Source organism: Melozone crissalis, unplaced genomic scaffold (assembly GCF_028551555.1).
Source record: "Melozone crissalis strain CALT ecotype California unplaced genomic scaffold, PUWL_Pcris_2 ptg000045l_1, whole genome shotgun sequence".
In the NCBI taxonomy this organism is placed as follows: Eukaryota; Metazoa; Chordata; class Aves; order Passeriformes; family Passerellidae; genus Melozone; species Melozone crissalis.
In genome coordinates, this window is record NW_026535823.1 from 7,358,179 (window position 1) to 7,372,299 (window position 14,121).

A 14,121-nucleotide genomic window follows, 5' to 3' on the forward strand; every position below is an offset into this window, starting at 1 on the left:
GGCTGTGCCCTCTCCCTGCCCCTCCATGGCAGGGAATGTTGAGAGACAGAGTGGAGCTGTGCCAGCCCTGCCCATCAGCAGCCAAGACTGATGTGCTATCTGCTCCTTCCAGCTCCCAGGGCAAAGCACAGCACTGAGGGATACTCTGGGAGCATGAACCCTGCCTGATATGAGTAGAAAAGCTGTCCATTTTTTTAAAAGGTTGCAGAGTTCACAGGTTGGGCTAGTTGCTGCCAGGGTGGAGTTCTAACTGTTTGTTGTTGTAATCACCTGTCGTTTTCGTTAAGTACCTGTCGTTGATGGTTAAGAATTCCCCCTTTTGTCCAGTGACACCCTGCTGCTTCCTGGAGGATGGCACCCAGGACGGTGAAGCGGAGGGGACATCGGGGGACATGCAAAGGACATCGGAACCAGCATGCAACAGGAGAAGCCCCTCACAAAACGTAGCCAAAACCCCCTGTAAACAACGAGCCAACACAAAATTGACAAATCAAAGTGATGCGAGGAACAGATTCTAGTTTCCGCTACGACCCTTTTTACTCCTCACCCTAACCTAAAAGATGTCAGCTAGAGGACAGAGGACCTCAAATGTTAAAGTGAAAAGTTGGGGAATGTCTTTATACTCGCTTGAGGACGGATCCCCCAGCTCCGCTCACAGACCAGTGGACGAAGCTGCACTCATCCTCCTCCTCTGAGTCACTCCTGGGAGCAGCGGCAGCGTGAGCCCGGGCCCGTCGGTTCTCCTCACCCGAGCTGATCACTTTTAATAAAGGCATTAAAAGGAGAGAGGTCTCCTGCCCGTGTTTATTTCACAGCCCAGTTAGACCCACTGCACCAGGGGAGCAGAAGCATCTCCTCTGTGACCAGGTGTCTCTGAGATATTCTAAATATGGCACATTTGTTTCTCTAATGAGCAACTACAGGGCTTGTTTAGATATGCAGGGCAATTGATGGGTGCAAACAGGAGCTAGAAATGAAACTCATGAATATGTGAAGCATTGCTTCCCAAGCAAAATATGAATGCTGGACACAGGCAATTAAGCACTCCCTGTGTTTTCTGGATAAATATGCAAATTTGACATTCAAATCAGACTTCTAAAAAAAAAATTTCACCCAAGTTAAAGCACTAGGAACATAAGCAGTCCAAAGCTTAAGTCTTTTTGCTCCAACTTTAATTGCTTGCCATAATTTCTGTTAAGGGCAAGGCACTTTAGTAGGTTATCATTCTGCTCCTCCCAACTGTTTCAAAAGTCAAGTGTGGTTTCCCCTGACACATCACATAGTGGATGGAATTTTTAGATGGAGAATTTACAGCAGAGTAGCATGCAGGGAATTCATTAAAGCTGGGAGAAGGAAGTCACTGCAAGAAGGTGACAGTATTGTTTGCATAATAGGTTTGCCTGTTGCAAACTATGAGTAGCTACTGAGCTGCCTTAATAAATTACATTTTTTGGTAGTTAAAGAGAAGCATTTAGCAGGTTCTGGAAGAAGAGAACCAAGTAGTTGATCATATGAAGTAGACAAAAAAAAATGTTATGGGATAAGCTGTTAAAATGTGTTTATATAGATACACACTGCTGTTAAATGCAGATTAACAGGACAAAGGACTCTAATGACCTCTAATTCAGGGGTCAAAAAAGGTTTTGGAAAGAGGGAATTTGATGTGCCACTCCTCCCTCACACGATTCTGCTGCAGACAGGGTCCCAATCTGGAGTTAACATTTTTGGTGGGGAACTAAGTTTCTGCCTCTTTAAGTACAGTTTGTTCCATTATTTGTGACTTCAGTACTCTGCCCTAAAATGAGATTTTACAATATCATATTTTAAGGCCACAGATTATTAACACCACTGAACAAAAGGCATCATAATCCTCTACAACCCTTTAACTCTGCTTCAGAATGATTTTAAGGGCTCAAATCAAACTGTGGGGCAATTAGCTCTTGGAGTTGACTACAGGGAAAGATCTGTGTTGCAATTCCAAAGTAACTTTTTTAACCTTTTGGTAATGGACACAATCTTTTCTGAGCAGCCTGTTCCAGTGGAATGGGGAAAGGGGCTGGAATTAGATAATCTTTAAGGTCCCTTCCCATAATTCTGTGATTCTATGAAGTGAAAATAATTGCAGAATATTCATATTCAATTTAAAGTGGAAAAGAACCAGAAGAGTTGATGCTACCTGAGGAAACCAAGGTGTCCTGCTCTGTACGTGAAAGAAGGTGGCAGGGAGGGAAAGAGAGCACAGTGAAATAAAGAACAGGCTATGTCCACTGCACCTCTGGATGGTATGGAATAGAGACTCCACCTTATTGTGAAGTGTCTGAGCCAGGGACTAAAGAAGTCAATGTCTTTCATTGGGAGGGTGAGGTAGGTGAGACTCAAAATCCTCCTTGGCTGATTTAAGCTCCCTTTGGTGTGAAGGAGCTGCAAAGCAAGTTCAGCCTAGGACATCACTAGAGAGCAGAAGAAACCTGAAGGAAAGAGCAGAAAGGCATTAGCATAGCAGCAAATCTCTTTTTGTACATTTTGTGGGTCCCTCTGTCACACACATGCGATGGAAAGGTCCGATGGACACTGCAGTACCGAACTCTGCCGCGCTGGTGCTGCTGCCCATGGGCTCCCCGGCGCTGTTGATCCATCCCAGGCACACACTACGTCTCTCCTTTGTTTTCTGCCAGATTTTATCAGTCTTAGAAAACGGACAGTACCCTTACTGAATGCCTTGAATACCAAATCTATTTGACAGTCACTGCAGGCTTGATGTGCAGCGGTCTTTGTTAAGGAAAGCACAATATTTACATAAACAGGTTGACCTTTTAAACCTCATTTTGTCAGGAGGAGCTGAAGGGGAGGAGATAAGGGGAGAGAAAGGGGCAGAGGAGCCTTTGCTACCTGTTGCTGTAAGAGAAATCATGTCCTGAGGCAAAGAGACCTTTTGTTTTTATAACTGCATAAAGAATCGTATCTATATCTACATATTTAACAGCCACTACACTTGAAATGTGCACTGAATTATTCTCTTTACAAACCATATCATCCTTCCTTCACTCCTTTTCTTACATCCTCGCTAAAGAAAAAACAAATCAATAAAGCCCCAAGCAGCGTAAATCATTGCTAAGATCAGCTCACTCCACGATTCTTTAGCATAAGAGTGATGAGATATGCTGACAGGAACAAACCAATGCGATGCCAGAGGAATCTTGGGTTCCTGCGGTTTCCGACTTTTCCCCAGCAGATTCTGGAAACCTCAACCTGCCAGGCTGGCAAACAGATACGAAAGCTTCACACTGGTGCTTATAGAGACAATAGAAAGAAGACAAAAAGCTTCTTAATAAAAACCCAGAATTGCCATCTCATTTAAAGACCGCACAGAGCGCAGCAGACGAGTGCTGCTGTAACTCTCCATATTGCCTGGCACATACATCACATAATCTCATGGTTACTGCGCTCATTGATCCTGCTGAGCGTGAGCTGCACCCATCCTCTGCTGCCCTGCAGGGATGCCAGAGCTCCGTGCACGCTTTCCTGACACGGACTGCCTTTCACTTTACCCGTGCTCAGCTCTCAGCCCCACTATACCGAGGGAAAAGCATTTTTATTAGCCATGAACGCATGTCTGTTCACAGCAGAAAAGGGACCAGGAGAGGGGGGTACAACATCAACCTCCATAAATGCTGGACCCCACACACCTCAAAATTCCGCACGCATTCCGGAGCCACTATGTGAGGAAAAAGGTGATTTTTCCAACGAGCCAGGTCATTATTTCCATACCGAGAGCCCGGAAGCATCGAGAAGCGGGGGAAATGGAAAGGAGATGCTCCGCTTACCCGGGGCAGGAGAGGGACTCGGGTGATGAGCGGGGGAATTTCCGCCCATCCCCTCTCCCCGCAGCAGGGTCGCTCCCAAAATCCGCTTCCCTGCTCGGGGATCTCCACATGCCTTCCGAGCGAGAGCGGCGCCGGGCGGGCAGCAAGGCTGCGGAAAATACGAAATAAAAAGATGAGAAACAAAGGGCTGGCCGAGGGTGGGGGGCAGGTATGTTCTTACCCGGTCGGGATCGCCGCCGTGGCTCGCTGGATTGCGGGCGCAGGAGGAGGAGGAGGAGGAGAGGCTGGTGCTGCGCCACCCGCAGCCTGCAGGAACTGCCCCCGAGCCGAGCCCTGTCCCCGGGAGCTGCCCCCTAGCCGACCGCTGTCCCCGCCGTGCCCCGCATCGGGAGCTGCCCCCGAGCCGAGCCCTGATCCCAGGAGCTGCCCCCGAGCCGAGCCCTGTCCCCGCCGTGCCCCGCACCGAGAGCTGCCCCCGAGCCGAGCCCCTTCCCCGCCGTGCCCAGCACCGGGAGCTGCCCCCGGCTCCCCCCCGGCTCCCCGCGCTCCCTCCGCCCCGAGGGCAGCGTTTCCCCCCCGGCCGCGGCTGCCGGGATGAGCCCCCGGCGCTGTCCAACACTCCCGGCTGGTTCCAGCCTCTCGATCCTCGGTGCGGTCTTGTCTGGGTTCTACCTGCGTGGGTAAAGCCCCTCTCCTCCTACCTGCGGCTGAGATCCCACAATTTGCTATTCTTTCCTCGAGAATCGCTTCCATCACCACCAAAAAAAAAAAAAAAAAAAAAAACAAACCAAACAAAACCAACCCCACATCTACCCCAGCGAATCCCATCCCTCTTCGCAAGTCCTCTTGCTATTCGGGTTTGCTTCCCTCTCTCCTCCTCCTTCTCCCCTCCCTCTTTCCCCCGTTTCGGGTTTGGAGCCTCTCTCTGCCCTACACACACACACACACAGACAGGCACGCACGGTGTAAATGGGTTGTGACACACGCAGAACCGCTGCTGGTTCCCAAAGTCCCCCCAGCCTGCTCAGCCCTCCTCTAGCCTGAAGCCGCAGATCATGGACTATATGCTTGGAGCCGGGTTGCGTTTTATTCACAGCCGCTTCGCCTCCTGCAATTTCACCCGGTGAGTAGGTTTGATTTCGCGTTCAGGTGGCGTGCTTCCAACAGGAGGGACACCAAAAACAGCAGGGAGAAATAAAAAGAAAAAATAAATTAAGAAAAGTTTTGCTTCCCCTTGTTCCCCAACGGGCGGGCTCCACTTTCTAAACTCGAAGGAATTAGGAAGCACCAGTTTCTGCTCACATTCATTCCCAGCCACCGCGCTCGGCGCTGATTGCAGCGCGCACCGCAGCACCGCTTCCAGAGTCACCGTTCCGCTGCTTATTCATCACATTTTATTCATGTTTCCATCAGGCACGGTACCTGCTCCATTCCCCGGTTAACCCCTGCAGACGTGGGCGCTGGGAGGGCTCAGTGTGCCGAGGGAAGGAAAGGACAGGATTGCTGCTGGCTGAGACAGCCGGGAGCATCCTGGGGAATGTCTGGGAACCTGCGGGGGGAGATCAGCTGGAAAAGTTCATTCCTCTCCCTCATCCCCTGAAGAACTTGCACAGGATTGGGGGTGGGGAAAGATTCTCCAGAAGGGATAGGAAAGGATTTCCAGATCTCCAGCCCTGTCGCATATGCTGGGAGGGGGCAGTCGCCAGGCAGGGGGGGCCGGGCAGCAGCGGGGTCGGCGGCCGGAGCTCCTGTCCTGCTGCTGCCGGGGCTTCTGTCCAGCCTCTGCAGCCGCTCGCTCCTCGCTCTTTCCTCATTTCTTAATCCCATTGCATCTTATTTCATTTATCACTATTTTCTGGCATACCTGTATTTTTTGCTGGCCAAAAATTGGCTCTTGAGGAGCGCAGGGAAACGTACGCCCATCTATATGTACCTGAAGTATAGATGGTAGAGCTCTTGAATCAAGTAAGGGCTACTTTGAAAGAAACAGAGAGAACAAACAAGGGAAATAAACACATTACATTTAAAAAAAAGGACAAGTGCCCTCAGAGTGCTATTTGTTGTTGATACTTCCAGGATTTCAGTGTCTCTAATTAGCGGCAGAGATCCTCCCACGGTCAATAGCAGAAGGCAGGGAGGAAACATGCTATGTCTGGGCTCCGTGTAACTCTGTCATTTGGGTGCAGGATAAGTGTGTGCGTGTGTGTCTGTGTGTGAGCGGTCATGTCTCCAAAGCAGAACCTGCAGAGATCACCAGGAAGGTGCTCGAGGCTTGCAGGCAGGTAGAGAGGCCAGGGAGAAATAACAAGATCTGAATTTATTGCCTGGTGGCATGCAGAAGACGGGAAAGACCAATTCAATGCCAGAGTGTGGTCCCCCCTTGTTCTTCCCTCCACCCTCCTCTCCCCGCCCTGCTGCCTCCTGCTTCGGCTGCCAGATTGCTGGCTGCTGTCTGGAAAGGAGTAGTGAAAAAGCCCTTCAAGCAAGGGATCCAAAATTCACCCTTCCTCCAGCGCCTCTCTTCTCCCACCATGCCTACTTATCTCCTTCCAGCTCAGCATCCTTCTCCGGGAGACTCCAGCAGGTTTTTCCCATTCCTCTTGCACCTCTATCCCCATCTCCTCTTCCTGCCCCAGACCTTTCCATAACTGAGGTGATGAACCAAATCCCAGACATTTCCCCTGAATTCCCCGCCTCTGGCTCTGCTGCCGCCGGGATCCTCCCGCACCAGGCTGCTCAGGAAAGTTTCCGTGCAGTCATATCCCCCTTCCCTCCCTAGGTAGGGAGTGCGTTTCAAAACCTCTACCTGATTTTTAATCTTCCCCCCTCCACCCCCTAAACCTTTAATAAAGAAAGAAAACCCCAAAACAAACCAGCAAGTCCTGAGGGATTTCTGTTATAGTGGGAATAGCTCAGCCAGTGAGCATCGCCTTGCCGTGCTGCTTAAATGTTACCGCTCTGCAGAAGAGATTTATGTGCCCATCAGCGGAATATTTCCCGGGTTTAAGAGCGCTCGATTTTCCCTCTTCTGACGGGGATGGGAGACAGTAAGGCACAGGATGAGGACAGTGGAGTTGTTTGGCTCGCAGGCACTGTGACGGGTGGCAGTAAAACGGTGTCTGGGCAGCAAAAGTGACACAGGTTGGACCGGGTTGCATTTCTGTACTTAGCGGAAGGCGAGGGGATGCACATCAACCCCTTTGCATACAGCATCAAATAAATCAATGCAATTAACATGGGCTTAATGGACGATTGCAACAAGCTGGAGTCAGGCGTGGTAAACAGAGAATATTCCCACTACCCTTGATTTCCAGCATTCCGCACCCCCAGCCCAGGGATATCTCCTTCTCACACGGGGCTGGATGACTCAGAAAAAAACCCAGGAATAATGGGCAGCAGCCGGGAGGATTTTGCTTCCCCATAGTTGCTTTTTGCACGGTACCTTGGCGGTGTTGAAATACCTCCCCAGCCCCGCGGCCCATTCCTGACAGAACGCTCCCAAACATCTCTCTTCCCTGCATTTAGATGCCCAGACTCCCTGCTTGCCCGAGTCTGGCTTCACTGCCAATGATTACTCCATCTCCCCTGAAGCTGCGTGGATCTGGGACTCCCTTTTGGCCGGGAGTTCATGTCCCCATTTCCCACACTGGCGGTGGCAGACGGACACTCAGGGAGGTGGCCCTGGCACAGGGAACACCTTTAAGCGTCCAGCCTGCCTCCTCATCCTCCCGGGCTTCATCTGCCCCGCTCCTCCGCGTGTCCTGGGGCAGGTCCCGGGGGAAGGAAGGGCTGACACGGCGGAGGTCGGGGAGACCACGCCGGCAGCAGGAGGGGATGCTCCGGCTCCGGAGCCGGGGGTGGCAGCGCCTGTCCCGGCTGCGGAACCCCCGGCTCGCCCCTCCTCATCCTCAGCAGCTAAAGGCAGCTCGTTTTGAGGGGAAAAGAGAAAACACCCCCTTCTCCAGGGAGCGGTGCCGCCAGCCCGTGCGGCAGAGGGAGCAGAGGCTTCACCGCAAAGGGTTAACGCGGGGCTGCGGGGTGCTCCGGGCTGGAGTCCTGTGTGCGCCTCTGAGATGCACCAGCCAATCCTGGAGACAGCAGCGTGAACTAGATGTAGCATGCTGGAAGGAGGGAGGTGAAGAAAATAGGGTGTAAACTGTCAGCGCACACCGCGAGGCGGACCCGCTCCTTGGGCTGCGATTTCTCAGAGACTTAGAGAGCATCATGCATTTAAAAAGGTAAGGGCTTTGTTACCGACAGTCTGTATCGTGATTCACTGCCGGATTCAAGTGCGTTTTCCGTGTGGCTTTCATTTAGTGATAAATTGTGTAGCGCAGAGTGGGGAGAAAGTGGAATGTGGCATGATTTACTGCTCGGGAGCCGTTCGGAAAGGCTACGTCAGCTTCGAGTTGTAATGATTTCATGTAGAGATTGAGCAAGTGAATGCATGTGAAGCGAAGTGAATTCATGACTGGCAGAAAAATGTAATGCATGTGATAAGAGAAGGCTGTTCTGTTGTAGCAGCAAAATCAGTTACGGATCCATATGAAATGAAGGCTAGTGGGAGATAGACCTGATTTTGAGAAAATGTAGAGTAATTCAGATTCATGTATCTGACAAACAAGTCTGTCAGATAAAACCAAAAATAACTTCATTCTTAGAAAAAAAACCCCATGTTTATTAAGTACAACATCACAAAAGAATGCTATAAAAAGGAGTGAAGTCAGAACCTTACAGAGTCTGTATGTGCAGAGATGAGTGACTCTGACACATTAAGTGTACAGAGATAAAGCTAGAGTGGCCCTGCTAACATTTACAGGATATAAGAAATAACTTCAGAGGAGCAATCCGTTTAGATATCAGACTTCACAGACTGCTGCCATTGCTCAACCCCTTCCCTACAAGGAGTTACTCATTTTAAATAGGTGCTCTATCAGCTTTACCACAGGACCAGCTTTGGGAACAGAAACATTTGACTGGATCTCTTCCTCTCTGTATCTAAGCATAGCAACAGACCCTCAGTCTCAGATGCTGTTGCAGTGCTAATCAGCAGAGTTTCATCCAGAAACTACCTAAAAATTCTTGCCTCCAAGCATTTTTCTCTCTAAGACGTGTATAATTTAAGCAGGGGAGGAATAAAAAAAAGATCTGTGATATTTTCTGTAAGCTGATCCACCTCCAGTGAGAGCAAACCTCCCCAACAGATGCTGAGTTCACAGGAGTTGTGTTTGGGGTGCTTGTTCATGAAATGCTGAAACCCTGTGAGTGAAAACGAGAACTAAGAAACATGAAAACAAGCAGCTGAATGTTTTTACAGAGCTCAGTGCAGGAGGCAGCATTTGTACAACAAGCCAACAAAACAACTTGAGAATATTCAAGTGATGCAATCCTCCCATCTTATCTTTTCCTATTTTTTCTACTCCTCTCTGAATGCCTTTGTGAAGAATTAATTACAGAAATCAATTCATTGTTTACACCAACGTGTCTAAAAATTTACTTCTTAGTCACATAGATTGCAGTGACTTGTCATTCCTCTCAGTCCAGACAATGATTTATGGGACTCAAATATTTTTACTTCATTTGTATTAATTCAAAATCATATCTGATTGGGATCAGTCAAAGTAATTTCTTGCTTGAGATGCAACACCCGCTGAAAACAAAAGGAAGATCTTTCTACCAGCAAGCTTGCTTCTTCAGCAGTTTTTGAAAATCTAAATAGAAAATTGGATGATCAAACTACTTACCTAAGTTTTCCTTAGAAGAAAAAGAGTGGTGGAAGATATTAGGTGATAGTTTCTGGAAACATTATTTTCTAGCTCTCAGACTTACCTAGTGCAGCTCATTCTTAATCCTCCCAAAGCTTCACCTCTCCTCAAAACCAGAAGCAGACATTTTTTTACTCTCCTGAAACACTAGCAACCTCATATGGGAGCAAAATCATCAGAAATACACTTTGACAAACAGAGCCCAAGTGCTCTTTGAGAAAGGTTGCACTGAAGCCACTGTCCTGTCAATAGACTACAGCCAGTCATTTTATGGGAAAGTAATCTAACTTCTTCCTAATCTCATCCTATATCAGCATAAGAGAACATTTAAAAAAAATAAATTTGCAACTACATTCTCTTCATATTGTTGTTTTCCTTTTGCTCAGTATATGTGTGTTCAGTGAGGGCCTGATCTTGGACAATTCAAGGAGATCAGAACATCCCTATTAACTTCAAAAAAAGCAAGATCAATTTCCAAAACAATATTTTGGAACCCAAATGAACTTCAGATTTAGAAGGGGAAAAAAGTGAGCATCATGAAGTTACATGCTGCCTACTGAGCAGTGGGAAGCTTTGCATATCTTGAGTCAAATATTATTAAAATACTAAAGAATTAAGAATTTGTGACCTGATCTTACATTGACCTAGGCCTCAGTACTTTTTCATCATTGATAAATAAACATTATTCTGTATGAAGTTAAAGAAGCCCCACTGAGCTGCAGGTAATCAGCACCTTGTGACTGGAGTCATCACCCTGCTGAAAATTGTAGTGTGAATAAATTTGGTCTTCCAGCTTTGAAGTTACTGATTTATATGTACCACAGTTTGTGTGCATACACAAATATGGTTTATACATAGATATAAATATGCATGATATGCACTACACATCCCTCCACACCCATGGCCTGTATAATCACTTTTTTGCCCTTGCTCATACCATGGGAATGATTTTTTAGCTCAGTCTCTTTCCTATCCCCCACTGAAAGTCTTCACCTGCCCTGTGTGCCACAAAATAATGCACTGAGAAGAGGGGAGAAGGACACTCTGCCACATCAGAACTTTTCAACTTTAACTAATGAGCCTCTCACAAAGGCCACAGATTTTGTTCCGCCTTCAGAAGAAGATTGACCAAGCAATATATATTGTTAGCTAAATTAACACCATTAAACTGTAGTGGTTTCTCTTATAATGAGGTGAGATCGTAAGGCTCATGTGTCACATACCTTTACTGTAATAGTTACATTGATGGGGAAAAATTCTGCTGATTTGCAGTAACACCTTCATTGCCACATTCAGCAGCACTGATTAATGAGAAAAGTGGTTTGTAAGGCACTTATTATACATTGGCAAGTAAAGGATGTAAATCTGGGGAGTCAGAGCACTGCTCTATACCCTTAATCCCATATTGTTCATGACTCCTGAGAATTCTGTAGGGCTACTTTAGCTCTTTCAGTACTTATAAATCTACTAGAAATAACAAAAACACTTCGTTAACTGAACATGGATGACCTCACTGGAGTCAAATGGGATTCTTAAAATCCATTAGAAATGTTACTTTTTAGCATTTTCTTTTTTTCCTTTGTTTGAAATCTGTTTCTGAGGAGGCTTACCATCACTGGTGAAAAACACTGCTAAATGCTGAAAAACAGTATAATGGATGCAGGTGGCCCAAGTGTATATTTTTATTTCACCTAAAACATTATTGATCCCTATTCATTAACAATTTGTTGGACAGAGAGAGCTTATATATGTTACAACAATTTTAATATTGAATAATTCTATATGTTTTGTACTTAATGTGCTGCCCTAAAGGTGAGAACTGTTGTAGTTTAGGGCAGAGATGATACCCACCTCTTTTTCTCCAGAACATGTAGATGCTCAGCATTCCTTGGGTGAATCCCCTGATTCCTTTAGGTCTGTACCAATGTTTCTAAGGAAGATGCTTGTTTAAGGTAAAGCAGCACTGTTTATGCAGGTCAAGACTCATCCTGCTGCCGATCTCTGGAGACTGTGGATTTATTTCACAGAGAGCCATTAGTTGGTGATGTTCTCTTTTTAAGTCACTGCTCCGGTGGGATGTGAATCTGACCCATTGGCTTAAAAAGCAAAAGCTTTGGTTACTACCTAAGTACCCTTTAAGCTCTCTGTTAGCTTGAGTTTATTAGATTGATTCACATTAGTTGAAGACATGGTAGTGGCTTTTTTTATTAAACTACCCTTATTTATAAACCAGCTTAACTTCTTCATGCTTGCTTGTCATGGCCAGGCAAAGTCTAGAACATTTTCTCTGTCCTTCTGGAAAAAAATAGGCTATAATAAAGAAAACTGATGATACTCATATTCAGAGAGACTGCAGTGATCTGTAATTCCTCATAAATAGACTTGTGTCTCTCATTCAGCACTGTGCAGGTACTACTGAAAGTTTAAAGCTCCTCAACATGAGCTTAACAAATTTCTACTAAATAAGAATGTGTTTTTCTATGAGCTACAACAAGAAATAGTGACAATTTCATACTTAGGCAGTTTCAGACCGGGTCATATCTAAATTAAAACAGTAGAGAGATTGCAATTCCTGATGCAAACTCAGACTTTCACTCCTTGTAGCATGATGTTCATAAGAAACACATCTTTTAGCAGACGGACTTTTTTTCCCTCTCTTTAATTTTGCAATTTCTTCTAATCTTGTCAAAAATCAAGTCTTTGAGCTAGATTTATTTAAGCTTTATTTATTTATTTAAGCTTTTAGTCTTGTCAAAAATCTAGCTTTGGCGCTAGATTTATGTGAGATAGCAGGCTGCCCAGTACACATAACATAATTATTACTTGTAGAATCAAGCTTTATCCATCCTGAGCTGCAATTAGCCCCAGACTGGTTTGCAGGAGCTTGAATCTTTGCTCAGTCAGCCATAAAGTCCCTACTCTTGCTATAAAAAATTAATAGCTATAACATGAACATTTAAGAGGATCTGGCTACTGCCCATGCAATGGTTACAGGCTTGGAATGCTGCAGCAAAGGGACTGTGGAAAAATCCTGCCACAGTTTTCAGTAGCATCAGCTCTAGAAAAATGGTCTCTTGAAGCTTCTATGAGTCCTGCCTTGGGAGCTGGCACAACAAGTGGTATAAGTTTGTTGTTTTTTTTCCTATTAGAATAAATAGGTTGAAGATGAGGAACCTGAAAGGAGTTTTAACCATCCATTTATATCAGCTGAACATACATACACCATGTATGCCATCTGTGAAATCAGCTGTAAAATATGCTGTGAGATCTGGAGCACTTTTGTCTGAAAGACATAATAAAAGGGCAAAATAAAAACATTACCACTCTATTAGATATCATTGTTAAGAAATAAAATATATAAAATAATCCATTCTAGCAAGGCATCCAGAGAAGTGCATTGAAAGAAAAATTTCACACCATTAGATCTTTATGGATGTTATTCTTAACTACTGATCTAAGTTGTAACTACTAATTTTCACATGGAGAATAAAATCAGGAAGAGTGTAAATCCTTTAGCCTTAGCTAAAATTAGAGGGCTCTGTCCCATACCTGACTCAGAGCCTCTAAACTGAGAAAACCATTCTTAGAAATAAAAGAACCCCCAACCACATTATTTGTGGATTAGATCAGGTAATATCTGAGGGAATGGAAGTACATGAAACTAGGCTGGATTTTGTGACTATGTCCCCATTGCAATCAGTACAGTACATTCCATTTTGGCTCTCTTCTTAAGTCCAGAGAACAGCTATACACCATTATTTTTTCCTTTCGTTATTGTACAAACAATATTAGCACTCCAATAACTTCAAAGAAACTTCTATTTTTGCCTGAGACTGACAAATCCTTCCCTCTCCATCCTTTTTCTGAGCATTTCTTGCAAAATGTCCAGGAACAGAAATTTTAAACAGCAACAAAAATAGCTAGCCACTCTGTTCATGGAATAGTCAACTTCCTTTATATTTTATAACATTTTTGCCATCCAATAATTTGAAAGCATTCTATAAGCATTGCTTGTTTAGGCTTCATAATAGAAACTGTCATTAAAGAAGGTTAAGGCACTTGGCAAGGTTTATATAGCACAATCAAAGTTGTACTTTGAGGTAGCTCAGCTCCAAGTACTCTCCTTCCTCTCTGTAACCTGAATCTTCTTCAGCTCCACAATCTGTTGGCGAGCAAAGTTTCCTCCCACTCCATCCCATTTTAGCCCTTCTGTACTACTAATCGGTTATATTTGGATTTTTCCTCGGGCTTCAAAGCCTCTGGAAGCAAAGCTTGGGTGTACAGTGTGTAAATAGCTGCTTGCTCCTGCTCTAGATGGTGGCAGCTGTAAGAGCCCTGGGTATTTTATTTTCTGGCAATGTCCTGACGAAGGCAGGAATGATGCACCTGCCTCCATGTTCTCAGAAGGCTAATTTATTACTTTATAATACTATATTATATTAAAGAATACTATATTATACTATACGAAAGAATACAGAAAAGATACTTAGTAAAATGCTAAAAAGATAATAATGAAAACTTGTGACTCTGGA

At 45.4% G+C, this 14,121-nt stretch overlaps 1 protein-coding gene across 2 annotated transcripts in view; it reads left to right on the forward strand.

The window, feature by feature from the left end:
- The first annotated feature begins 4,695 nt into the window (after positions 1-4,695).
- The window catches only part of BRINP3 (BMP/retinoic acid inducible neural specific 3), a 198,016-nt gene continuing 188,590 nt past the window's right edge, over positions 4,696-14,121 (forward strand). Inside the window, exon 1 of one of the 2 annotated variants that reach the window (XM_054285676.1) lies at positions 4,696-4,947. The gene's annotated coding sequence lies outside the window, so the exon portion shown is untranslated. Of the gene's footprint in view, positions 4,948-7,950; positions 8,063-14,121 lie in introns of those variants that run through there. The other variant, XM_054285677.1, reaches the window with a different exon arrangement.